The sequence below is a fragment of the Panthera tigris genome, chromosome B3 (assembly GCF_018350195.1).
Source record: "Panthera tigris isolate Pti1 chromosome B3, P.tigris_Pti1_mat1.1, whole genome shotgun sequence".
Taxonomy (NCBI): domain Eukaryota; kingdom Metazoa; phylum Chordata; class Mammalia; order Carnivora; family Felidae; genus Panthera; species Panthera tigris.
The window spans coordinates 141,729,561-141,756,835 of record NC_056665.1 but is presented as its reverse complement, the minus strand read 5'-3'; the positions used below and the strand labels follow the sequence as shown (position 1 = coordinate 141,756,835).

The window sequence follows — 27,275 nt, the reverse complement described above, 5'->3', positions numbered from 1 at the left end:
ACAGGCAGGTATCATTAATGGAAGCTACAACTAGGGGATAAAAGTTTGAGGAAAAGCAGGTTATTTAGGTAGTGTCAAAGTGTCTCCCCACATGATACTTAATTACAAAAGGTAAAATAGTAACTATACTGGAGAAACCTGGGAGATGTCATCCTAACCAAATGATCAAAGTTAACATCTCCAGCAACAGGACCAATTGACAGCAGGTGCCTCCTGATATGATGTACCAAGAAGACACAACATCACCCCCGGGACATTCCTGCCAGGAAGTCCAAAATCTGAATCTAATCATGACGCACCAGACAAACCCAAGATGAAAGGCAGTTTACAGAACAACTGGCTTATCCTCTTCAAATATGTGAATGTCATGAAATAGAGGAACTGTTCTAAACTAAAGAAGACAGGACAATGATGGTAACACATGATCTTGAATTTTCTTTCGCTATAAAGACCATTTATTATGACACCATTGGAAACAATCTCGGTAAGATGCATACAGTAGATCAGACAATAATGTTTCACTGTTGTTTTCCTGATCTTGATCATTGCACCGTGGTTATGTCAGACAATTCCTTGACTTTAGAAAATACACACTGAAGTAAAGTGTCATCAGTCTGCAACTTACTCCTAAGCGGTTCAGGAAAAAAAAAAAAAAGTATGTGTGCATGTGAATGTCTATAGATCTATATACTTACACATCCGAATCTCTACATATCTTCACATATGGAGAGAGAAGACTCATTAAATTAACATCTGGGGAATCTGCGTCAAGATTTTCTGGAAATTCTTTGTATTATTCTCACAGCTTTTCTGAAAGTCTGAAATTACGTCAAAAATTTTTTTAAAAAGAAGGAGAGAGAGAAGGTTTCTTTTTTGGGTGGGTTTTTGTGAGCCTTTTGTTTTTGTTTTTTTGTAGGCTGTAAATTTGATCGAGTTCTTTGCCAGGTCCATTATGGCAGGCTACAATGTGGGGAGCTGTTTGGCATTGTGAAGGTAAGCTTTCTAAAAGTAACTAATGCGGGGGGGGGGGGGGGGTGCCTGGGTGGCTCAGTAGGTTAAGAGCCTAATTCTTTTTTTTAAGTTTATTTATTTTGAGAGAGAGAGAGAGAGAGAGAGAGCAGGGGAGGGGCACAGAGAGAGGGAGAGAGAGAATCCCAAGCAGGTTCTGCGCTGTCAGCTCAGAGCCTGACATGGGGCTTAAACTCACAAACTGTGAGATCATGACCTGAGCTGAAATCAAGAGTCAGACACTTAACCAAATGAGCCACCCAGGCACCCCAATGTCTGATTGTTGATTTCGGTTCAGGTCATGATCTCACAGTCGTGGGATCAAGCCCCAAGTCAGGCTCTGCACTGAGCGTGGGACCTGCTTGGGATTCATTCTCTCTCTATCTGTCTCTCTCAAAATAAATAAGTAAACATTAAAAAAATAATTAATGACAGGAATCGAGTGTCTTACAAATGGAGTAATAGCCACTGACTTATTACATCTTCTTTACAGTCAGTATTTCTACAAAATAGTTTTTTCTTTTCATTTCTTTGTTTGGCAGACTTCCTAGTTCCTACACTGAGTGAGGTGAGAATAAACCCGTGAATTCTCCTCGACTCTCCCCTTTCAACCCCTGTCCTAATTCCACAATGTCCAACGGCCGATGCGCCACGGAGCCCGCACAGAAGAAACACACACCAGAACGGCATTCATCCCTGAGGGAGAGCCACAGAAGTTCTGATCAGAAATGCATGCCCGTTTCTCGGGGTCAAACAGCTCTCCACTGTCAGACCCTCTGCACACCATCCTCAGAATTAATTCAGTGCTTGTGGATTGTTTCCCAATATATAAAGAGGGAGACTTTAATAAATAACTCTTTAACTCCTTTTATCAAATGTATATTACTTCTAATTTGTATTAAGCAAAACCAAATGAAAAACCAATTTCTTTCAGTTAACTAGGGAATTGAAGTAGCTTGCCGGGCAGTTCTGTGATTCCAGAAAAATCCTTTAGAAAATATAATTAAGTCTAAATGTTCTAAAACCACTAGCCTTATCAAAAGTTGTTTTATTAACTGAAGCTCCAAGGATACAGATAACCAAATCAATTCATGTCAATATTTTAATGTCATGCATTAATTAGCCACACTAATAAAATAAGAATGCACCTGAGAATGAATGTCAGGGGCCAAAGAGAGTGACAGGTTAACTAGCTGAGCAGAAATAGCATTGATTTAAACCTGTAAGTGTGGTTAATGTCTCCTTCCGTTGACTCACTCACTCAGGAAATCCTTGCTACCTGGAGACCCCAGACAGGCCAGAAGGAAGACTTTCTCCAGCAGCCTGTCCCTGCAGGCTAAGGCTAGGGGGCACCTCTGGGGTAGACACCTCCAGCTCCCCCACGCCCCCTGCTACTAATCAGAAAGACACAGGCACCAGGTGGGAGGAACAAGAAGTAAGCCCCACCCGTAAGGTCCACCCGGCCTGGTCCTCCGGAGACTCACCCTACATCCCGCCCCGAGCCCAGCAGGGCACAGGCTCCCTCACTGGGCACCCAGTGAACAAGCCACAAGTCCCCTCTGTGCCTCGGTGTCCTCACCGGCCAGTGGGAACGGCAGATCTGCCCAACCTAAGCTGCAAGGGTGCCAGCGCATGAAGTCATTTTGTGCACCATCGGAACCCTCCATTCTTTTAATTCAGTCAATGACCATTTAGAGAACACCTACTTGGTGCCAGACACTGTTCAACATGCTGGTGACAAAACAGTCAAGCACCCTGCTTCCCTGGAAGCTAATCACTCAAAAATCAAGTATTACTATTAATAAGTAGATTAAGAACTTGGGCTCCATAGCATATGGCTCCATTAGCCATACCTCGGCCTCACCTCACCTCGGCCAAACATCCCAATTCTCCCATCTCCCCCGGAAGAGTCAGGACGTCAGAGACCAGGGGCTCTGGAGATAGCTCAGGTTGGAAGGGCAAAGGTAGACCTCATTTCCAGCCTGCCATCTGCCCCTGGCCAGAGCCAGTAGGCTGACCTCAGGACCTGCCTTCCTGAGAACACACACCACTCCCTGGGGACTCCTGGTCTTTACGATTTGACCAGAATCTCTGGAGCCGATTCCATTTTATCTTCCTGGACCCTTATGATCTTTCAGGTTCAAATGCAACGAACATTCACTGAGCAGTACCCCCCATGTGTCCAGCGACACGCTGCATGTATTATGGACTGAATTCTATCCCCCGCAGATTCACACACTGAAAGCTTAACCCACAGTGTGGCTGTATTTGGATGGGACCTGTAAGAAGGTAATTAAGGTTAAATGAGGTCATAAGGGTGGGGCCCTAATCTGATAATATTAGTGTCCTCAGTAGAGACACGAGAGAGCTTGCTCACTCCCTCTCTCCATCCGGGAGAAAAGGCCAGGGAGGATACAGTGGGAAGGCAGCCATCTGCTCCCTAACAGGAAAGACCTCACCTGACACCTGACACCGGCTGGGCACCTTGATCTTGGACTTCGAGCGTCTGGAACCACAAGAAAATAAATTTCTGTTTTCAGAGCCACCCAGTCTGCGGTATTTTGTCCTGGCAGCCCAGGTAGACTGGGACGTGGCATTTCATACGTATTGCTGCATTGAATCCTTGACTTCCTGAGGCTCTCAAAGGCTGTATGTGTAGGACTGCCTAGGCCTCCCCCAAGCCACTGAGATCTTATTTATAAAAGGCATCTTGACAGATAAACAGTTATTCCTCCTGTAAGAGGGACAGATGTATGTCCTGAACCATTTGAGCCCCTGAGACTGGAGGGGACAGCTCCCCTACACCCCCGGGCCCCACTCATCTCCTGAAGGTAGGTCTCCTGCCAGCCCCAAGCAGGGGGAGCGTGAAATGCCCTCTCCTCATTGCAAGCTGGCCCCTGCCGTGCTATCCTGCCCCCAGAGCTCCCCCTGTCCCCACGGAGAAAAGCTGCTGGTAACAAGCTAAGGGTCCGAATTCTAGAAGCTGGGTGGACCTCCTCTGATAGAGCAGGCGGCTGGGGGCAGAGGGCAGGGATGGGTCCTGTTCTGCAGCCCCAGACCAAAGCCGGAGGCACAAGACACAAAGTGCCAAATGGAAAAATGAAATGTTCCCAAGTTTTACAAAAGAGCACCTGCACTTGCTACAAAGTTCCCAGTGACTGCACGATACACTGATTCAATAAGTGCGGATCCGAGATGACTTAGGCGGAAGTGAAGCTGACACACTCTGGAAAACTACATTAGATGACTCACAGTGCCCGGGGGATCATGACGACTCCGGTGCCAGAGACGCCGGGGGAAGCTCGGTGATATTGCTTCGTGAAAGGTAAGAAGAAAAACAAACCAATATCATGAAATTAATACATATGAGATTTTAAATATGAATGCACAACGAAATTAAAGTTACATTCAAAGTAGAATAAAACTGAACTTTTGGAAGAGGGATCAGAAAAAAAAGACAGGCATATCCGTTCGATTAAAGAAGTGAGTGGCTCCTCGCAGGGGCAGCACCAGGTAGGGCACCTGAGAGGGAAAAGCAACAGGGAAGGGTCTGCTCACCCAGTGGGGTTCAACAGGTCAGACCAGCGGTCAGCACCCAAGTGACCGGCTCAGGGCTAAGCCCTAGGAGCTCAGGTACCTCTCCATCCACAGAGGAGGAAACTGAGGCCCAGAGAGGCTAAGATGGTGAGTGGCAGAGCCAGGCCCAGCGCCCGGGCCACCTGACTCTGGACTCCACACTGACCCGCCTTGCCACACACACGTGGAGTGGCAGGGAAGGAGCCTGAGCTCAGTCAGCCGGGTCCTCCTGCCCCACCAGGCCGCCCACCTCCCAGGCTGCCCTTGCTGGAGGGCGTCTGGAGACGGAGGGCACCTGCACCCGGCCCGTGTCTGGGGGACCCGACACAACCTCAAGTACCATCGCGGGCGCTGCGCTCCGAGTTCTGGACGCCGCGCTCTCACGCACCAGCGGCTTCGCTTGGGTCAGAGCACACGACAGATGCTTCCTCGGAAGGGAAAAGTGGCCTTGGGGAGCACTCCCCAGGGGACCAGGCTTCCCTGAGAAAGGAAAGGGGGCAGGTCCAGCTCCGGGTGAAGGAGCACCGGAGTGAGGGGACGGCAAAGTCACCACAAGCACCAGCTGGCCGTCCCGCAAGGAAGCCCACCCAGCCCCCAGGCCTCTCCCCGCCTGGAGCCACAGCAGGGATGAGGAAGGAGCCAAGGCCAGGGTGCTGCGGGGCCCTCCTCGCCTCCCTCGCCTCCCCCACCTCAGGGTCCCTGTCCCTACAACGGGGTGGGGCGGGGTAAGGAAGCCCCTCAGGGTCGGCCCACTGGCGAGCCCCGCCCGGCCGAGCGCTCTCGCCAGAAGTCATCTTTCTCACAGCGGCAGCAGCCCAGACAACCCTGAACTTGTACATTGAAACCGGCTATTCTTCCCTCAGTGGTGAAGGATGTCAAGTGATAGGACCGGTTTAATAAAGAAAGTGATGACTGGGACCCCAGCGCACATCCTTCACCACACGCCACCTCCAGCTTGTGCCTCGGCAACCTCCACGAACACGCTGACAGCGGCCAAGGCCGTCACCTGCTCTGCGATGTGAGGCCAGCCCCGCAGAGACAGCTCCTTCCTCCAGGGCCCCGGGTGTCACTCCACAGACGTTTACAAAGCACCTACTGCGTGCCGCTCACTGTGATCGTGCCGGGGACACAACGGGAAGCAAAGCACAGTTTACAAATGGGACGCGGTCTAAGAGATGACAGAGAAGTGCTGTGAGGGAGACCAGGGGCAGTGGGAGGGGGCACTGACCCGGCCTGGAGTGTTGGGGGCGGGGCTTACTGGGAAAAGGACCAGGAGGAATTCCTCCGATGATGATGATGATGATGATGATGATGATGATGAAGACGCACAGGAGGTGATAAGGGGGGCCCCCGGCGGCCTCAGAGGCGCACCGAGGGATCTGGGCTCTATTCTGGAGACAAAAGGGAGCCTCTGGAGGCTTTTTTTTAGGCAAGACACTGAGTGATCCCCTGGTGTTTAAGACCCTCTGCCTCCAATGTCAGTAGCTGCTGCCGGAGAAGCAAGCACAGCAGGCAGTGGGCACAGCCGGCGGGGGCTCCCAGGGTCCAGGAAGCGGACAGTGGGGAAGACGGGCCAGCAGCCACACCAGGCAGCATCTCCAGGGCAGGCACCCCTCTTGCGTTCTGTGAGCTCTACCGCCTGGCACCACACGGGCACCCAGCAGGTTCTAGCAAATGGGGCGCGGAGACTCTTCTCCTTCAATGCAAAAGACGCTACGAGACAGCACGGACGGGCACCCACTCCAGAAGGCTGGGGCTCAAATGGACCGCACGCCACGGCAGGCTCTGGGGCGCTGGGAGGCTGCGGACTGAAGAGCGATGGAGAACTCGCTGTAATCCACCTTCTAATCCTGCGCAAAGCACATGCAGAACACTTGACAAATGCTGGCTGGGTACAAGCTGGCGCCCGAGGACTTTACGGACTTGTGACAGCTCCACACGCCCGCCTGAAATACAGTGCCACAGCGCCATTGTCTAAGATTCATGCTTTCTTCAGAGAACTTGGAGCACAAATTTATAACTTGTTGTCGAATAGATGCCCACTGTTCTCTGGAAGGGCAATCCCATTTGGGAAAAATAGCCAATAACTCTTCCGAGTTGGAAGCCCATTCTCAGGTTGATTTCCCAAAGCACGGAAGAAGAAAAACAAAGAAAAGGGTAATTGCAGAAAACAATAACCCTATAGACATAACCCAATACAGAGCCCATTATCTTCTCCACACTGACTTTTCAATAATTTTGTGATGGATTCTCCCAGAAAGCTTAATTTGTACTTTTAACCACAAGAGTTAGTGGGCCAGAAAAAATTAATTCCAAGCATTGGCTCGTGGAGAGAGAAATAAAGGACATATCTATTAATTCTCTAAACTGCCCCGTGCGAAGCTGCAGAAGGCACGTGCGTGAGGACGCCGTGCCGAGAATAACCGCACGCTCATTTTGTGCTTGTGCAAATCCAGCTCGGGGTGGAAACGTCAGCACAGAGCCCTGGGAAGGCCTGGGGTCTAACCCAGACCCTGCCTGGATGTCCCTTGGTTCACCTTGAGCGCTCTTCCCCGCAGATGGCTTCTCTGCCTAAATACCTTTGCCCGAAACGAAGCTGAAAACGTTTTAATTTTGCCCCTAGCTCATTACCTGCAAAAGTTTTGGTAAACAGCCCACACGTTTCAGCCAGGAAACTGTTAGATTTAACAAAGACCCCTGAAATGAAGCCTGTCATTTCTGAGAAGTCCTTTAAAACAAAAACTTGACAAGGCCTTCATAACAGCCTGCCGAGCGCACGTCAACACAGGACCTTCCCCACCATCATCGACCTACGACGGCACTGCCTAATAGGTTTCATGCGCAGGCCAGCCAGGCTGCCAGGGACACTTACTGTGACATACACAAGTCAGGCTTTGGCCTGGGTATCTTTCCCTGTCAAGAATTGAGTAATCAATGGGAGGGGTCATAAGGAGCAGAGATTTTGGACTCTAACAGATGTGAGTCCAAATCATGGCACTCTGTGCACCCGCAGCGACATCTGTATATTCTCCCAGCAGCTACTCCCTGGTGTCTGCTCCATGCCTCTCCCGCACTGGGCATCACAGGTGACAGCCCTGCCCTGTCACGGCTCCGACCCACGGGGGTCACTGGATGTGCACACTGAGTGCAGCGGGCTGGAAAACAGGCAAGCATCACATGAGGGAGGGCAGGCTTGGTCCTGAGCCCTGCAGGCCGTGAGGCTAGTAAGGAACACGCTCATTCTGGCTGCCCAGGAGGAAGAGGGGGGCAAGGAAGAACATTTCTCAGACTGCTGCAGAAAAGGGTGGTGGCAAGGACCAAGGAGGTATCAACGATGACAAGTAGACAGAACCATGGGGCACTTCAGAGGGAAGCCACGGGCTGTACAATCAACGGGATGATGGGAGGGGTCGCCACACAGGCAACCAGATCATGCACCATGAGGGGCAGGAGGAAGGAGCATGCATGTGTGCGGGGAAAGGTATCACCTCGTCAGGCCTCAGTTTCCCTACCAGTGCAACGGAATGATTAAACTCTTGCTCTGCATGACTCTGAGACACCCAGCAGAGTCTGGCCCACAGCAGATGCTCACCAGGTGGTGATGGTGGTAGATGCTGCTTGGAAGGTAGATGCAGCCCAACTCCTGAATCTCACCAACTAGGACACCAAGACCCTGAAGGAAGGGCTGGTCCCAGAACCCAAGCCCAGGATGCTGCAGCCCAAGCACCAAGCAGGTGGACGGGTCCTCACCTTCAGGACCCCATGGGAGGCTGGGGCCCCTTGGCTAAGCACAGACAGGTCACATCTGGGTCATGAGACAAAAAAGCGCTAGGGTCAGTAGGTAGTCCCCAAGAGCAAAGAGTCTGTCCTGTAAATTCTCAATATGCAAATGAGGGGTGAGGTTTAGTTAGGACAGCAGGCACTGGTGTTTGTTTACCCAGCAGACAAACCGTCAGGCTGGGAACAAACTTGTCAGAGAAGTGGAGCTGATGCCCTGCCCTCGTGAGACTTTCACTGGCACCTAGAACATGGCGTGAAACTCCACAGGCTCTGAAACGGGGCTCTCCGCAGTGGTATGGCCCTGACAGTGCTAGGGCTCGGGGACAGCCACTCCGCCAGCCTCAGAGGCCCTGCCCGACTAGCCCAGGCTGGCCCGGCAGCTCCAGCAAAGAGAGAAGCTCCCCTCCCCTGAAAACCACAGACAACGAACCCCTCACTTATACCCACTCTGGTGGGACAGGCGGGGGGCAGCACCGGTTGTCCCCCCTGCTCTGTGATGCAACACCAGTCACCAGCCTCCCCAGAACCAGCATTGAGCCTGGCCCGGCCAGATGCTCCCCCTGCACTTCCTGGGGTGACCTATCTGCACCACCCCCCCCCCCCGCCACTGCCCCACCGCAAGGCAGCAGCCATACTGTGAAGACCTACTCTGCCCACCCAAAATCTAGAAGGTTTGGCCAGTGGTGCGCGTGGTTCATCAGCAGCGGAGGCTGCTTCCGGATTGTCTGGAGAGGGTCTGAGCTGACTCTTCAGCACACAGACGAGACCTCATTTCCGCAGCAGAGCCTCTGGTTCTAAACACAGATAAGAAGCCGAACACCCCTTCGCAGGGAAGCAGAAAGATAATGTTCTCTAGCAAGCCACGGACAGAGTGTTCAGACAGAACCTGATTAAGTTTAAAAGTAGCCAAAAGTTCACTTTTCAAGGAAAGCTGAGGAATTCACTTTAAAACTCTTGGTCAGACATGGCCATTTTCTTGATATTCTGAAGAGCCAGTGGGGCAGACCAATCATTGTAATAACCAAGCATTTTGAATTACTTGGTTCAGTGCACATTTCCTGAATGCTTCCAGGTACCAGTCTTTGTGCCAGACCTGAAGGTGATGGACTGCCTCCTAGGACCTCGTGGCATCGCCAAACAAGGTGTGACTCGGCAATGGGGGGCCATGTGGCCCAGAGAGGACCCCGATCTGGCTCATATGGACCCAGGTGAGCCCCCTAGCCCAGAGCCTGCTGACCCCCGACAGCAAGTCAGTTCAGGGTAGCCTTCTCTCTGGAAGTTTCCCACACACACTGTTCCTGCAGGAGACCAGAGTGGGGGAAATCGGTGCGAGAAGTAATTAAATGACCAAGGAGATAGCAAGAACTCGAAGAGAGACACGTATCGGCACCATTTCTTAGAACTCTTATTGTGATAACACATAGCAAGAACAGGACTCACAGACAAGGAGAAAGCGAGCTTCAGGGCATTTTTAAATTGGGCAAATTACAGAGAGGTGAGAGATTAAATGAAAATCCATCACATTACAGATACAGCCTGCAGTTACTGAAATCATATTTTTTTCATAAGTGAGTCACACCAATAGTAACTCCAAGGTCTTCATAATAGTTTGCAATAAACTCTGTGGGATACTCACCACCTCTCTCTTGAAAAATGGACATCATGAGCCAAAAAACACAGCACTTTGACGTTTCTGTCTTCTTGAGGGCAAGCAGCTGGGAAAGGCAGTCTAGCACCCTCACCGGAGGCGGGGCAGGGTTTGGCCTCCCCGGCGGGCAGGCAACGTCAAACAGCAAGATCCTGTTTCACACCCGCTACGGGGGCAAAAAATCAAAATCTGTAACAGCAAGTGCCAGAGACGGTGTAAAGAAACGGATCCTCAAGTGCTGTGGTGGCACCAGTGGGGCAAACACCCAGGACGGCAACCTGGCAACACGGAGTCTGATCAAAGGGGCCCACGCCAAGGCGTACCCACCCACCCGGAGGGGTCTGAGAGCGTCTCACGGGGGCGCACAAGAAGGCACACCTACGGGTGTTGGCTTTAAAACAGGTGTGCAAGCTCCGGGACGCTCATCCGTTAGGAGTGGGGCTAACTGCCCTCACCCCAAATGGGAGCCAGCCTTAGAGACTTGTTTTCGGCAAACGCGAGGCAGCAGACAGCATGCTGCCTGCTCTCTGAGGCTAGCTCACAAAGAAAATCCAGTCTGGGCCTGACGCTCTCGCTGCCATGGCGGGAGGAAGCCCAGGTGACATGGAGGAGGCACGTGCAGTGCCCTAGACAACAGCACAGCCAGGGACCCGGCTGACATGCAGAGGCAGCCTCAGCTGCATGCACGAACAAGCTCCAGCCTTTCAGCCACCGCACAGGACACCGAGTGGAGCACAGATGAGCTCTTCTAACAAGCCCGGCCCAAACTGCAGGTTCATAAGCGAAACAAACATTACTATTTGAAGCCACTATGTTTGGAGGAGCTTTATTAGACAGCAGTAGATAGCTGGACACGTGTTCACTGCCATGTTGTTTCCAGGAGACGAAAAGAAAGAACTACTTAACCTTCAACCAGTAGGGGAATGAATAAACTCCAGTTTACCCCATACAGTGGAATTCGACACAGCGGCTACAGACTGTTCCAGACAGAAAGGTGCAAAAGCACGTTTAATGTTTCACCAGTTACAAAAGGGATATAGAGTGTGATAACATTTCTATACATCTTTAAAATACAGAGCTAATATTATATGTTGTTTATGGATAAACACATGTCGTCAGCATTCAAAAGCATTTCTCACCAACCTCAGCAGCGTAACCACTGCCAGGGAAGGAGGGAGGCAGGGCTGTAGCTGTATCTGCAATATTTTACTCCTTACAAAACAAAAAGAGAGACCTAACACAAATATGGCAGAATATTAGTAACCATTATATCTGGTGGTGGGTCCATGGGAGTCTTTTATTATCTTTTATTTTCTGTAGGATTAGAGTAGGTCACAAATCACTCATTTCAATGCCCGCTCGGCTTGGTTTATGCGATTAACAGCGTAATGGTGTTTCTGCCTGTTTCCTCCACTCTTCTGGGAGCTCCCTGAAGGCAATGCCTACACTCACAATCCCCCCTGTATCTGCTGGGTGCTTGATAGACTTCCCCTTACAAGACCAATCAAAGGAACTGACAGGCCCCAGGGAGATTCTGTTCCCTCCCCCAGTGTAAGAGAACCAAGCAGAGAGCAAAGGATATTTTCTAACCCAAGGGGCTTCGTAGGACTAGAAACACAGGATGAAAGACGACAATCCCATTAAAAAGAAAGATGAGCTCCTTCCTAGTCCTGGGGTCCACTGTTCTCCTCTCTGCCTCAGCACTGCTAAAATCTCAGCTTTGGCCACACGGTATGTCACAACAGGCAGCTGCAAATGCAGGATAGGCAGAAAAAAGAAGTGACTATCGCACTATAATGGCCCAAATGCATGAGACACTGTCTGAGGACCAAAAGCAGGCAGAAATAAAAAGACTCACCCAGTGGAAGAGGTGGGAGAGGTCGTGGAGAGGCAGGGTGAAGCAGCCGGCGGGGGCGAACCTAAGAGGGGGTGCGGGGGGTGGTGGACACCGTCATGGCTGGCAGGGCAGAAAGAGGGAAACGGCTAGGGTCTCTCCTGCCACGGCTCCACCCAGGAACCAGCCATGGAGACGGGGACCTGCACCTCGTTCAGCCACACTCAGCGGGTCTCCTGTTATCTGCGGCCTAGCACATTCCTAGCTGCTACGGTGGTGAACACAGCATGAGGGGAATCTGGCCACCTTGATTTTCTTATTTCTACCATTTTCTATTCTCTAAATACTATTACTGTAATAAGAAAGTGTTTATTAAAAAAAAAAAAAAAGTTGTTCTTAGTCTTGGCTAGTAATTCCATCCCTAGGACTCAAGCCTAAGAAAATAACTACACAGAAGCTAAATATTATGTACATAAAGATGATCGCTGAAGCCCTGCCTATAAAACAAACAATCTAAAACCTGCGGGAACAAACCTCAATGTTCAGCAATAGGGATGCAATTTAGCAAATTGTGGTACAACCACTTGAAAGAAGATGACTATTTTGAAGGCTGTAAAAACAGGGATAAAGATTAAGTTTCAAAAACAGGATCTAAAACGATATACAAATAATGCTCACAGAACTCACAGAAAATACGTTCACAAGGGAAGGGTAAAACACCAAGCCCAACTTACTTGCTGCGGGCTGGGATGCCCGAGCCAGCAATTGGAAGTAGGGGAGGAGGGGACGGCCAGGACCTGACTCCCGTCCCGTGCAGGCTGGGACCGTGGAGGCAAGAGGGGTCTCCTTGCCCAGGAGGCAGCAGCTTCCAGGCCTCCGGGTGCCCTCAGAGGTCAGGGCAACACAGCTGGGTGAAGGAGGCGCTCCTTGGGGTGCCGGGGGCTCTGTCCACTCCTGGCTGCCTTCTCGCGCAACCTCAGGGTGCAGGGCACCTGACACCAAGAGCCAGGAGAAATTTCAGAACATGGGCTCATGTGTGCAAAACTCTTCAGAGAAGAAAATTTCCCATTAACTTCAAACATGCCTATTCTCAGAGGATTTAACACAGGAAGAGTTTCTGAGTGTTTATATCCCTAGCCCAAAACACAAAGCCTAGCCCGGGGACGTGAACTGCCCGTATCTGCAATGTCATGGCCGTTTGTGGGAGATCAGATGTGAGGTTCCACCTCTTTACCCGAGATCTTCCTCCAGCTATAAAAACAACTCTTGATGTCAGTGTCTGAAATTACTTGCTCAAAATTGTAATTATTATATTAATGTGGATGACTGTAAAACTATACCTCAGCTTTCTAAATGAAAACGCCAGGCTGCCAAACCTTCTAGAAGAAATTAAACTGTTAATGTGTTAAAGACTATTACATCCCCAAAGACATTACCACAGGATTTTCCCCCCATTTCAACAAGGCAAGATGCTGGACTATATTGGAAACCTCTGTGAATTGCCTAATTATAGTTAATAAGGTCATCATCTTCCCATGAAATAGCCTTTTCTGTTTTCCAACAGAGCTTTCAACAATTCTAAAAACTGTTCATTTGAAGACTCCCTGAGAAGGCTATCACATTATAGGGCAGACAGCAGGGGAAGGAAGTGAGAGGCAGGCGGGAAGAAGACGAGCCCAGGAAGCCACAGAAAGAAGGCCCCCATGGAGAAGGGAAACAGAACTTTCTCAGAGTGTGGCATCTGGAGGCCAGAGTCCCAAGAAAACACAGGAGAGGCAATGGGGTGAGTGGGGGGTGTGAGGAACCCCCCACCCCAACCCCACCCCACCCTCCTGACCCCAGTCTGGTGGGGAGGGGGCTTCCACTCACTAATCATAGCCCAAGCTGCCCCATAAACCCACACAACTCTCAACACAGAACCTGCCATTTACCCTCCTGGCTGAGACTACCACAACCCATGCTCAGATGTTTCCCTTTTATGGATGCACGAAGTCCGAAAGTCAGTGCAGGGGTCACTGCGTGTACCATGTACAAAATCACGGGTAGGGAGAGAGTGGGACATAAGGACTTCAGCAATGACCTTCGTGCCAACCTAAAAGAATATGCACGGAGCCTAAGCATCCGGGCCAGCGCAGGGGGAATCGGTTACCATGATAAGCCCATGCATGAGAGAGGTGACAGAACGTGGGCAACAGTGGCCGGGAATAGCTCAGGGTCACTGCAGCAAGTGAGAAGTCAGGCGGAAAATGGGATCCTGGCCCCGTGTCTGTCATGCAGACACATCACACAGCATCCTGGTAGAGGAGACGTGCTCCCGGCTCACTCTCCATGCCTCACTGGCACAACCAGGAAAAGACTCGGTCTCTAGCACCCCTATCTGCAAGAGGAGGGAACGCTCGCTCGGGCAGCTCTCCCTTCCCCGCAGGGGGAAAATGGCTCACGGCAGCATCCCAGCAGGGAGGGGGTGGCTGGAGCAAGAGCCTCGTGTTGGGGTCCTTCCCAGGGAGGTTACCCCGGTGGTGGGAAAGAGGCTGGCCCCAAACCCTGTTCCATCTCTAGCTCTGCGGGCCTGAGGTACTCTCTCCCGACCTCCCCGGGTGACTGAAGCCTGAAGCATGGACGGCACAGGCACGCGCTAAGTGTCCTGCTTAAGGAGCTCCTCGAGGTGGCGGCTTCCCCCCTTAGCTGGTTTCAGTGCAGGTGTGGCACAGGAGATGCCCACAGGTAACTGACAGGTGAGGGTATGAGCAGAAGGATCGGCCGTGGAACCCACCAGGACCGCAGCCCTGGTGCAAAATAGCCTGTTTCCCCAGGCCCACAGAGAAGGGGCTTAGGGGTAGGGTTCAGGCTTGGCTCACCGGGGCTCACCCCACTGGTCTGGGGTGCCTGGACTGTCCTGCAGGGACTCTTTCCTCCAAGGGTAAACGATGCTGCCAAGTCACGGGCTTTGGAAATAATGTGATTTCCAGATCGTCAGCCCGGATCTTACCGCTGCACCAGCACGGGTCCCTCCGGACCAGGGCTGGTGAGGGCGAGTCTCCCTGAGGTGGGTATCATGGCATTTTCCCCTTTAGTACACATCAAGCAGCTCGTGACCATCAAGGCGCTAGGTCATACATGTAAGTCACAAGTGCCTGCTAGATCAGACTACCCCAGAGTCCGTGACGGCACTGTGCTGCTCCCTAGGGTCACAGAGCCCAGCAATCTCTTTCCAGTGAGCACAATGACAGGCAGGTCAGGTGCACGGTGTGCAGTTTATGCCTGCCCGGAATGTGGGAAAAAAGCAACCACAAGGAAGGTATAGAGAGAAGGGGATCCTGGAGCCGAGTCCTAAGGCATAAATAGGACTTTGACTGAAAGAAAAGGAAGGAAAAGACAAAGGCATAGAAGGATGTGCCATGTTTGGGGAACAGCAACCAGACCAACTGGGAAGAGTTCAAGCTCAAGGAAGATGGCCGGTGATAGGGCCAGAAACAGGGGGAGGATAAGACGGAGTTTAGTTTGCATTCCACATTGTCCAGGCTACATTCCACATTGTGGGCTGGGACAAAAATGACCCAGGTTTTACATCAAGGAGTGACAACCAGAAATTACAATAATCAGTAACATATATACCAACGGCAGTCACCTTTTGGGTATCCACTGTTTACCAAGAACTGTACCGGGCCCTTCCCTAGTACCCACTCTTGTTCTTGCAACAACCACAAAGATATATATCCCACGGAGGGAGAGACCAAATGGCCGTGAGGACGGAGAGAAGGAGATCAGGTGAGCAGATAAGTCACAACTTAGTAATGGATTGAACGGCAAAGGCTGAACGACATATGCTCCATGAGGACTGAAACCGTATGTGCCTTATTCGCACTGTCACCTGACCCTAGACCTGCCATGAACAGGTACTCAACAAATAGGTGGGCAGCAGCATCTACATAGGTGCAGAAGAAAAGAGGGACAGCAGCAGAGCAGGGGGGAGGAGGTGACACAGCCAGTTGTGTTAAGGCAGCCCAGAGGCATCATCAAGAACTGTGTAGGCTCTGACATAACACCCTGCTAGCAAACTAACAAACTGTCACAGCTTTACAAATGCCAGCAGAAGACACGAGACTCCAGGTCAGAGACAAAAAAAGTTTATCACAGCAGCCATAGCAGCCAGAACAAGAATGCAGCACTGGTTCCAGGTCCCCACTCCCCCAGGGTGACTCGATGAGGGCCAGGTGTGACCTGTACAGAGTGGGATGTATTACAAGAGGGGAATCCTGACATCAGGGAGCCCCAGTCTTAGATAAGGGGCTGCAGTAAATGTGTCCAACCTCTGTTTTGGAGGGAAACATTGTCCGTATCGTCCTGGAATATAAGTAAATCCACTCCAAACGCAGATGCTACCCCTAATCTTCCAAAACTGCTGGCTATACAAACATCTTTGAAAAGATAGGCCAGAGGAAATTAACTCTTCATGACGTTGCTCAGAAGATTGTGCAGAAATGTGAGAGACCCTCATACTGTCCCCTGGAAGGCAGCACACGTGTGCAACCCGCGAGACGCCCACCTCCCACTGAGGCACCCTGAGCTGCCTGCCACCCGTCCGAGCATCTCCTCCCCTTCTCTTGTTCAGAAAACAAAACCAACATTTACTTTCCAGTCCCACCAGACTGAACAGAAGTGAGCCTCTGAGAAACAGAGTAACAGGCCCAAAGCTTCCTGGGTCTTCCCAGGTCTGTCTGGAGCACCTACAGTCACCTGTGACTCCCGGCATCATGCAATCCATCGCCAAGCCTCAGCCATTCTGTCCCCAAACCATCCCTCAGGGCCAGGCACCGCCCCTCTGTCGTCCCCATCCAGCCACTGGCCCCGCTCACCTGACACTGGTAACTGCCAATTCACAGCTCTCCCTGCTTCCAGCCCAGCCCCTTCTCCACCCAGAAACAAAGGGACTTTTTAAAGATGTAAATAAAGAAGCGTCACACCCCTGCTCAAAACAGGTGGTTTCCTACCAAGTTGAACAGAACACTTACCACACAACCCAGCAGTTCCGCTCCCAGATATTTACCTAAGAGAAATAAAAACAAAGGTCCACACGAGTGGCCAAAAAACTACTCTCTAACAATCCCAACCTGGAAACCGACCGAATGCCTATCAACCCCAGAATGGATTCATAAAGTGTGGTCTTTTCACCCAACGGAATACTATTCAACAACGAAGAGGTGTGATGTGCACAGCAACGAGGATAAAGCTCATGAACATCACATCAGGTGAGAGAAGCCAGACACAGAAAATTACGTGCCGTATAATTCTATTTTACGCGAAATTCTACAACAGGCAAAATTAATCTATAGCAACAGAAAGCAGATGAGTGGTTGCCTGGAGCTGGGGGTGGAAGGAAGAGACAGACCGAGAAAAGACACCAGGAAGTTTCTGGGTGGTGGAAATGTCCTCCATGTTGATGGGGTGGCGGGAGGGGTGTGCACGGGTGCACAGACTTGTCAAAACCCCCCCTTTTAAGCAGCACGCTTAAAAGATGCATTTCCTTATATGGAAATTACCTCTCTACAAAGTTAAATCACTTTTTAAATTTTTTTTAAATGTTTATTTACTTTTGAGAGAGAGAGAGAGACAGAGACAGGATGCGAGTGGTTAGAGGCAGAGAGAGAGGGAGACACAGAATCGGAAGCAGCCTACAGGCTCCGAGCTGTCAGCACGGAGCCCGATGTGGGGCTCGAACTCACGAGCCGTGAGATCACGACCCGAGCCGAAGTCGGACGCTCAACCGACTGAACCACCCAGGTGCCCCAAATCACTTTTTTAAAATTTAAAACCATCGATGGCTTTTTTCACTTCATTCTGAGTAAAATCCTAAGGCCTAGCATGTCCTGGAGACCTCTCACAATATGATCCCCACCTAAATCACCAACCTCAACACAAACCACTCTCCCCTTTGCTAATATCCCAAATCTAAGGCAAACCACGGGGACCTCCCTTATTTTTCCAATGAGACGAACAAAACAATACAAAAAGGCTAGCGGCCATCTTGAATACATACACTTGTAGACATATTGAGGAAATAATCAAACGTCTATGCTTTTATTTATTAACTTAGACGTACATGCATATTTAAAATAACCTATTTTAACAGATTTTGTAAAGACTGTATTTTTCCAATACCACCGTCTCTCCCTAGACATTCTCAAGACTCATGCCTTCTCCACTCCCAGGACACATTTCTATACCAGCTAAAGGGAACCTCTGAGGTAGAGGGACAGCAACGACTAAGCACCTACTACCGGGCCCTGCCCTGAGCATTTCTGCAGATCGTCTCATTTAACCTTCGCAAAACCACACAAAGGAAACATCGCTGCAGTTCCCAAACTGTGCACCAAGACACCCAAGGGAACCCCAGCAAACTCACAAGGGTGCCACAGGATACTTTAACTTTTCAAAGGAAACACAGCAGATCTGTTGGCACCATGCAGACTGCTAGCTGAGGCAGTGAACATTTCAACATTAGACCACTCTGCATTTCTTTTAATGATGTCATACCTCCACAAAGCTGGGTTTTCAGCAGAGCAGGTATCATGTGAAAATCAACGTGGAACAGGAAAGGAGGGTGGTGGTGCCCCACGTGCCCCCAACTTCTCAGAACGTGTGTGCCCAATAGGTGTGACGTGGTCAGGGCCCAAATACTCATTGTCAGACCCTAACGCCTTAGTAAGTGGGACCGGGGACCGCGGAGTGTTTGCTTGGGCCCGGAAAAATGGGGGCGGGGGGAGTTTCTGTGACACAAAGGGTGCTGTGAACTGAGGAACTCTGAGGCCCTGTGTGTGATTTTCTCGATTTTACAGATGGAGAACCTGAGACCCCGTGAGGCCGCTTGCCCAACATCACAGAGCTAAGGTTCAAGCCCGGTGCAAGGCAACGTGACCCTCACAAACCAAGATGCCATTAAATGGTTTACCAAAGACTGTGCACGACGGGCAAACGGTTCCAACAAATTAGGTGGTGGACGACGTGCCCAAAGACCCGCTCTCACACCCCGTGGTCCAGAACTAAGACCGTGCTGTCATCTGAGAAACTCCCTACGCACTCAACTATAAAGGAAACGTCTTCTCGAAGGACGACGTGAAGTGAAGCCTCGCCTCGCCTCCCGCTTCTCGCCGCGCCGAACTGCGCCCGGCCTCCACGCGCTGGTCCTTTGCTTGCTCACTGTGGACAAGCCCTTCTCGCACCTCGCCTCCACCTGCGTGGCATCTTCCAGGGGTTCTCCCCTATCCACTGCCCATTCTTCTCTATTTCCCCGCAAATAGCACTTTGTAATTTATAATTACCTTGTTAATGAGTTGACCTATGAGTCTGTGAGCAAGTAGAGCTGGCCCCGGCACGGTGTGTGGCACCCCGCAGGCCCTCAGTGAGTAGTGGTTGCTGTTATAAACGTCCTTCCTCCCCGGGCCGCGGGGTCAAGAACCAGACAGAAGCAGCATGGGAGGCCCGTGTTCTATGCCCTCCATCCTCCCTGCGAGGCCCCCGAGCATGCCCGAACCCCAGAAGGGCTCCCAGAGAGCTCCCTGATGCCAGGGACTGGCACTTACACGTCTGACGGAGGCAGCTCTTGCTTCTTCCTCATCTCAGTGGCCGCCGTCCCCAAGACCACTTTAAAAATAGAGCTTTAACTGTCTCCCTCTGGAAACTCAGAAGGGCTCTGGCCCGGAGTATTCTGATCTGAAAACACCTATTTTCGAAAATGGTAAACTTTTGCGGCTACTGCAAACAATTAAAATTGAGAGAGATCCATGGGGAGAGGGAAGGGGGGTGGGTAATTATTATCAACAAAACCAATGAGAGGGAACAAATGTATTGGGCCAAAAATCTAATAAAATAAGTATGAGAATTCTAGCGCAGCTCTGCGGGAAGCAAATTACTCTTCTGAGTCTTCACAGACAATACACGGGAGACGCAATTTATTAACTTGCGCCACGTTGGCCTCAGCATTAACCTGTATCCCTAAAGTACTTAACTCTTACCCAGGAAACTGCTTACTTAACTTGCATTAGGACACGCAGGGCCAATGCACGCTTGCTATTCGCAGCTTCAAATTCAATTTAAAGGGATTCCTGTTCCAATTTCCTGTAGAAAGTTACTCCATGTTCTAATACATCAGTGTCAGGAAACACGGCCTTTACTTAATTTCTTCTCATTATTCATACAACCAGGGATCACCCAGAGCAATTTCTCCTCCTTTGTGTGCCTAACAGCAATGATGGGGCTTTTACTTTTCATCTTTTCAAGCGCCAGCTGCTCGAAGGTCTCCCCTTCCTTGAAAAGCATGCCCTTTAGGGACCCCTGGTGGGCTTCCTGGGGGTCTCTGCATGCTGACATACCTTGCAATGATGACGTTCACGTTTAACTGCTAATATTTCTAACTGATTCATATTCTAAAAGGTAATGCAGAATCAGAGAGCAGGAAGACCGGCCCCAGGCCACCACGTCACCTTAGGCCAGGCACATCTCCCAGTGGCCCCAGGCTCCTCACTGATAAAATTACAGGCTGGGTCCGGATCACTGAGTCCCCGACCTGATAAGCCATGGAGCCATTCGCTCAAAGGCAGCCATGTGAAGAAACCGGGTGAGACAGACAATACGGAGCTGGGAGGATGGGGGCGGGGCGGGGGGGAGGACGGGACGTGGAGTGGGGGGACGGAGAGGAGGAGGGAAGGATGGGGAGGGATAGCGTCTCCAGGCCCTCAGCTCACGCTCCCCAGGGGCAGCCCCTAAAAATTTCCATGGAGCCCTTGGAGCCCCCAAAACACAGGCTGCAAATCACCGATCTGAATTATCTCGACAGGCCCCTCAAATAAAATAAGTCTAGTGTTCCAAATTTCCTTTGCAGAAGCAAAACGTTCTTAATAAGACTGTAATGGAAAAATAATTCATGCATTTTATTTCCTATTTAATGCATTTATGTATTTTCCACAATGAGCATACATTATTTTAATAATCAGAAGAAAACAAACATTATTAAAAAGAAAACAATTCACATGGCTTAAAAAACAAAACAAAACACCCGAGGCACAGAACAGACAAGCAGAAAGGTTTGCGTGTTCTTCCAGCGTCATCTACCAGCGTTAACTGCTAATTACTTTCCTCCCTTTAGAGTAGCAAAATATCACAAGTGTTTGGAAAAGGTCTGATGAGTCACCAAACGCTCTGTGGCTCTCAGCTGCGTCACTGAGTCCTATGCAGGCCTGCGTAAATATTCATAATATTTATACACACACCCCCTCCCTGCTCACCCTGGGCTTCAGAGCCTAGGGGGAAGCGCTGGGGATGGGGGAGGAATGGCATGGAGGGAGTGGGGGGCCTGGGCTGTGGATCTTCCACAGAGAACCTGACCTTCTCCCATCACAGGTCTCTTCAACCCTAACACCCACCACACAGGGCTGAGAAATACTGGGATTCAATATATGTCAAAGTGGGTTTCCAATAGATGGAGGCATTTTTAAGCCCCCAAAGTGTAACTGCATTTGTACTTAAATCTTGGGAGTCTATAAAAAAGGAGAGGGGTAGAGGCAAAACTATGTCAAGTCCGGGCAAACATAACCCCACCCCTATCTGCTCTATCCTAAGGGCCCAGTTTCTATCACCAAAGCATCATGGGCGGCCTCCCCAGGGGTTTTCCCTCCAATTCCACACCCAGCAGTTCACACATTTTCCAAGGCTCTCAGTTCCTACAGGAAACACTCTAGATTCACCCACACGCCTCACAAAGCCCCGATCCCCCTGCCCTCCGGGCCATTACCATGACTCTCTACCCTAGCCCATTCCCCTCCGCCAGATGTACAAACATCTGTGCGGGGGTCCCAGGGCGCTCAGCCTACCCTGACTCTCTCCCAGCCCCTCCTTCCCTCGCCCCCAGGGCCAACTCGTGTGTCTTCTCCCACCCCACTCAAGTCCGGCTCTCGTCCTCTGTGCTGCCCAATACCGGCCAAGCATCCTTCCCAAGGCCTATCTTCATTTACCTGTCTGGACACTCAGCGAGCACCTCAAGCTCTCAGAGAAGAGTCCCCACTCCGACCTCCGGCACCTAGACTCAATCTAGCGAAAGTAGGCATTGGAGCCTGTTTGGGCCCTAAAGTGCAAAGCCGTGGTTCCTGCTCTCAAGAATTTTATGCTTCAGGGGCAAGCTGCCTCCAAAGCTTGCAGAAAGAAACAGCCAAGGCTCCCAGGGTGCATGTGATCTCAAGGGTTTCTCTGGCTTACATGTACCAACCAGCCACCTGTAGCAGCTGCGCCGGGAATGCACCAGCTTCCAAAAGGACACCTGAGGAAGGCAGTGGAGGAGCCTACAGGCATCCCTCCGCCCCTGCCCGCCACCGCCAGCCCCATCCAGAACCTGACAGCCGCCACCAGCAGGCCAGCCAAGCTTACCCAAGCCAGACTGACTTTCCAATCCCATCTCACCTGAGGTGGGAAGATGGCTAGAGGGCTTCGAATTGAAGGCTTTTCCTCGCTGCCTCCTGGACTACGAGAGGCATGTGGATCTGAGAGTAAACGGGGTTATTCATGTCAAAGGAGGACAATTACCCCAAAAATGTGAGCACTCCAATAAGAATCTGAAAGCAACTTTTCTGGAACACAGGACACGATGTAAATTAAACGTCTCTGTGCCGCGTATATATCAGCACCTGATCTCTCAGAAACTCTCCGGTCACTGTCACAGTGTTAACTGCCTACTCAGCCTGGCATCCGACTTCTTCCCCTGGAAGGACGGCAGCAAACTTTGTGTCCCGTGCGGAACCCACTCCGTTCTGGAGCTGCTGCCGCTATCCGGCTGACTCTACACGAGGGAGGAGCCAACACGTCAGTGTCCTCACGCTCGGCGCCTCTGGTCCTGCTCAGCCGCCCTCTGCCCGAGGGCAGCTGGGAATCCCCACGAGGCAGAGAGAGGGGGATGAAGACGGCAGGGGGCCTCTACCGATTACTGCCAGCTCTAACTCATGTTTCGCATCTGGCCAGCTGCCCTGGGCCTGCCCTTCTTTCTCTGGCCCCACGTGTGTCATTCATTCAAGAATTCGTTCGTCCACTCACTCACTCACAAATGCCTATCCAGCACCACTCGGTGTAAAGCAGAGAGGACAGGAAGTTGCAGCCCTGACCTTAAAGAACGCAGCCCCGTGGACGGAGAGAACATGGGGCGCAGGGCTGCACACATATGGCAGGCGCCAGCTCTGGAGAGGCACAGGGACAGGAATTAATGAAGCTGGGGGCCTGGATTCCAGGTCTACCACTTGGCAGCAGTGTGACCCTGGGCAAGCCACCCAGGGGGAACTTGGTGCCAGCCACCCTGCTGCCACACGGCCTTCCCCACTCACCTCCCAGCTCTTCACGCTAAACACAGACTCCATCAGCTTAAGTCTCAATTGTTTCAACTGAAAAATGCAGAGAAAATGCCTAAAAGCGACTTGTGAAAAGTGGAGCTGTCCACATACAGACCCCAGCATAGAGTGAATACTCAGTAGAGGGCAAACGCTTTCTTAGGACGTCTCTGAATATTCCCACATCCCGTCCCATACCCAGAACAGGAAACACACCTGCCTTATGCTCCTCGCTCAAGCCCACACCAGTAAGTCAACACTGGACAATCCAAGTGGCCAAACCAAACCCAATCACTCCAGATCTCAGTGATGGGACACACCTATCAATAGGAGAATGAGGGCTCCCTACTCTGCCCTCTGCCTTGAACTTGGACCCCCATGTTTTGATCGAGCTGGAGCCTCTCGACCTTGGGACAATCCAAACATCTGATCCGCCCTCTCAGGGCAGCAAGGGAGAGTGGAAAGAACTTGGGCTCTGGAAGCAAACAGTCCTGAAGTCCTGTCCCGGCTCTGCCATCTGCTAGCGGGTGCTCCTGGGCCCTGCAAGCCCCTTTGACTGCAGCATGGGCATGCGACCAACATCTGAGGGGGTTCCAGAGGATTCACCGTATATATGATGCCAGGCACTGATCTGGGCACATGGTGGGATCTCAGCAAATGGGAGTTGTCACTGCTATCAAAATTCAGTCCCAGGGAGCCGACCACCTTGAGTTCTCGGGATACCAGATAAAGTTCACACCAGCACAGCACCCTTCTACTCAGCGCACTTCATCAGGCAAGCCAGAAGCCAGGCCAACAGGAATTAACTTAATGCTCCGTTTGGCACTGCTTCCCTAGGTCCATCACCCATCCTCATTCCCTGGAAGCTGCCAGCCAAGCAAACTGGAATGTTGATCACAGCAACCATCTCAATATCTCAGTGCAAGTCTGAGGGCCAAACACTTTATATGTGTTTCAATTACAAGAGTAGGCTTGCCATTCTAATTCTGCTCCATTCCAGCCAGCTTCACTCTGGGCAACAAAGGGGACCCTAAAAAGTTGAGTTAATCACTAATCTATTAATGGAATCACACCTCCACATTGATTTCACATTATCATTTCAGAATGATGCATATTCATTCTCCGTCTTCAGTTCTAAGCGTGGGGGAGGAAGCAAGAGTTACCGTGCCGATGCCACGCTCCAGGCATCTCTCAGGGCTGCCGTCCTGCTGACTATGCACGACACCCCACGGCACCAGGAGCCGGCGGGAAAAGGCTGAGGGCATTCCCTAGGCCCCGACAGAGAACCGCGGCTCAATGACAAGCCTGCCCGGCTCCTTCCACAAGTCCCACTGATCCCAATAATTCCTAAGGCTTTTGCTTCCAATTTGCCCCCTCAGTGCTTGGCCGTACACGCTTTGGTAGGAGAGGCGGCCAGATCATTCTAATTCAAACGAGCAGGTTTGTTTGCTGCACGGGGGCTGAGTGTCCCCTAAGAAATCGAGATCAGTCGGGAGCAGATCCTCCAGAACCAGGGCAGGGGACCTGGTGGCAGATGGGATAGAGGGGAGGGAGAGCCATTTTTCAGACACGTTTTTCCTCTGTACATCTTTTTGTCTCCTTTTAATCTTGCACCAAAATTTGTGTACTTCTATTCTTTAAAAGAAGTTTTCGGATGAAATAAGGAAAATGGCTTCTTCCCCCTTGAGGAAACTTACAATCAAACAGGAGGGACCAGATTGGATCTACAAAGAAAATTTTAATTCACCCCAACAGCCATTCATTGGGCACTTTTTGCACGGAAGCCCTGAGCTGCTCAAGACAGGTTCACACCTGTAGCGAAACTCAGCTGTCAATTCCTCAGACGGGAAAGGACCTCACGACATAGGGTATCCTCCCAGTAGGTCTCCCCAGATGCTGGCCGCCCAAGTTTCATCCCCCTGGCATTTTACTTCATCCCAAGGCTCTGCTCCATGGTGATCACAGGTCTTAGTAACTTCTCTGCCTGCTTAATGATGTCCTCCGGAGGTCATGTGGAGAGAAAACCGATTCAAAATCCCGAAAACTCATTCAGCAACTCTGCAGGAAGACTTGGGAGGGACACCTGTAATCCTCTCACTACCTCATTTAGCTAAAGGTAGTTTGGAGATCGCAAAACCGCTCGGCATAAAAGGGCCTTGGAGATCACAGTAGAACCTCTGTGTTTTCCAAATGAGACACCAAAGCCAGAGCTGACCTCGCTTGCTCAGGGTCTCAGCTGGTGAAAGGCAGATACACACGTGGACTCCTGGCCTCTGACAGCCGGCTCATTGCTCTCTCCATCCCCTGTGGCCCACCTGTCTTGTCCCTGTCCGCAGTAATAACCCCGCAAAGAAATGAGTCACTCACTTGCCCACATCACGCCTGTGAAGTCAGAGGGTTATTTTTTTAGAAAAAAGTAATAACAAAGGAAAGGGGAAAAAATATCTCAAATAAAGGTTGTCTTTCCTGACATGATGGATGGAAAGCTTTCGGGCGAGCGACGGAATGGAGTGTGATTATACCGAGGTAATAATGGCTATCACATGTCAGGAGAGCAGATGTCACTACTTTTTGACAGAGGGCACTTGGGAAGAAGTTACAAATAGAAAGCTTTCCCTCTACTTTCTGAGGGGGTAGAATAAGAATTCCACCTGAATTGCCAAGATCTGTTCCAGGCAGCGTCTGTGCAGTAGAGAGAGGGGCAGACAGTACCCCCCCCCCCCCCCCCCCCCCGCCCAATGCCATCACAGGCAGTCATGAGAAGAGCAGTCAAAATTGGGTTTTAAAAGCCTCGCACAATTGAGCACAAGTGCTGTCCAGCACTTAACTACTCCTTCACCACCGCCTACCAATGCCAGTCATACCTCAGGAAGATGCACCGAGGAGCATGAGGGGCACCCCTCCCACGAGTGTGTACTAAGATGAGAGCCCAGAACTGCAGGGGGAAAGGGTGGGCACCGGCATCCAGAGAAGAGGGCAGAGAGCCACTAGGAGTGTGAGTTAGGGGTGACTCACCATGCCCCTGCTTCTTAAAATCTCTAGTACTTTTCAGTTCCTCTACATGGACAGTTTTTCTTTTAGGATCCAACCAAGAAAAAATTAAAACCAACACAGACGGTTTTTAAAAGAACCACAAGAACCTGTCAGTACAAAGCTATGGGAAGAAAGAAGTGATTGATTCTGGAGCAGGGAGGTTGGGGGGGGGGAGGAAGAGTGGAGGGGGGCGCCCAGAGGAGACAGAACTGGAGGCAGCCCAGATGGACAAGGATTTGCATCATGGAGAAATGGGGACGTGGGGAGGTGGGGACGTGGGCTCAGGGTCACTTCTGCCAGAGCTGTGGAAGGGACAGGGAAGCCGAAGACAATGGGGGGGGAAGGGAGGGGTCCCGCCCCCAGGACACAGAGAACTCGTGTGCCGGCCTGGTCTGAGACTCCTGAAGCCACCAGAGGTGATAAGCAAGGAAATGCTTAATTAGGTGGCACCGGGGGGGGGATCCAGGAGGGACTGCGGCCACCAAGGAGGCCCGGCAGAGGCAGCTCCGTGCAGCAGAGGCCTCGGCCGGCCGCCGGGGGCCGGGGAGAGGCCCCGCCTGCTCCAGCAAGCCGCCGACGCGCCCCGGAGGCCCAGAGGAAATATTACTGCGAGACAAAAACTGAATTATGAAATCCGCAAGCAATAATTAGTTTAAATTACTACTTCTACTTGAATAATTAAACACGCTTATTTTCACTCACTGATGTTTTATTCATTACCATACATCTTTCCTGAAAGTTGTTTTTAACGTGAATATTCTTTTATTTGCAAAGATCCCACAGAGATTTACTATGCTAATTTCAAACCTTTCTTCTAAAATAAAAACAACAATAACAAAAACACTCCAGATTATCATCCATTAGTGACTGCTGTGTGGGGTCCATTATCAACTTAAGTCACAGCAACTGACTGGAAACATTGTGGGTAGTGGTGAAGTTATTCACACGCCAAAGCTTCCTTCCTTTAAAATTCACTACTGAACGGGCGATACTTAAATAAGCCCGAAATGAGTATGAAAATAAAAAGACCCAA

General features: G+C 50.9%; 1 protein-coding gene across 12 annotated transcripts in view; it reads right to left on the bottom strand.

Annotated features, from left to right (window-relative positions):
- The window catches only part of WDR25 (WD repeat domain 25), a 140,371-nt gene that overhangs the window by 88,144 nt on the left and 24,952 nt on the right, over window positions 1-27,275 (bottom strand). The window lies entirely within an intron of this gene.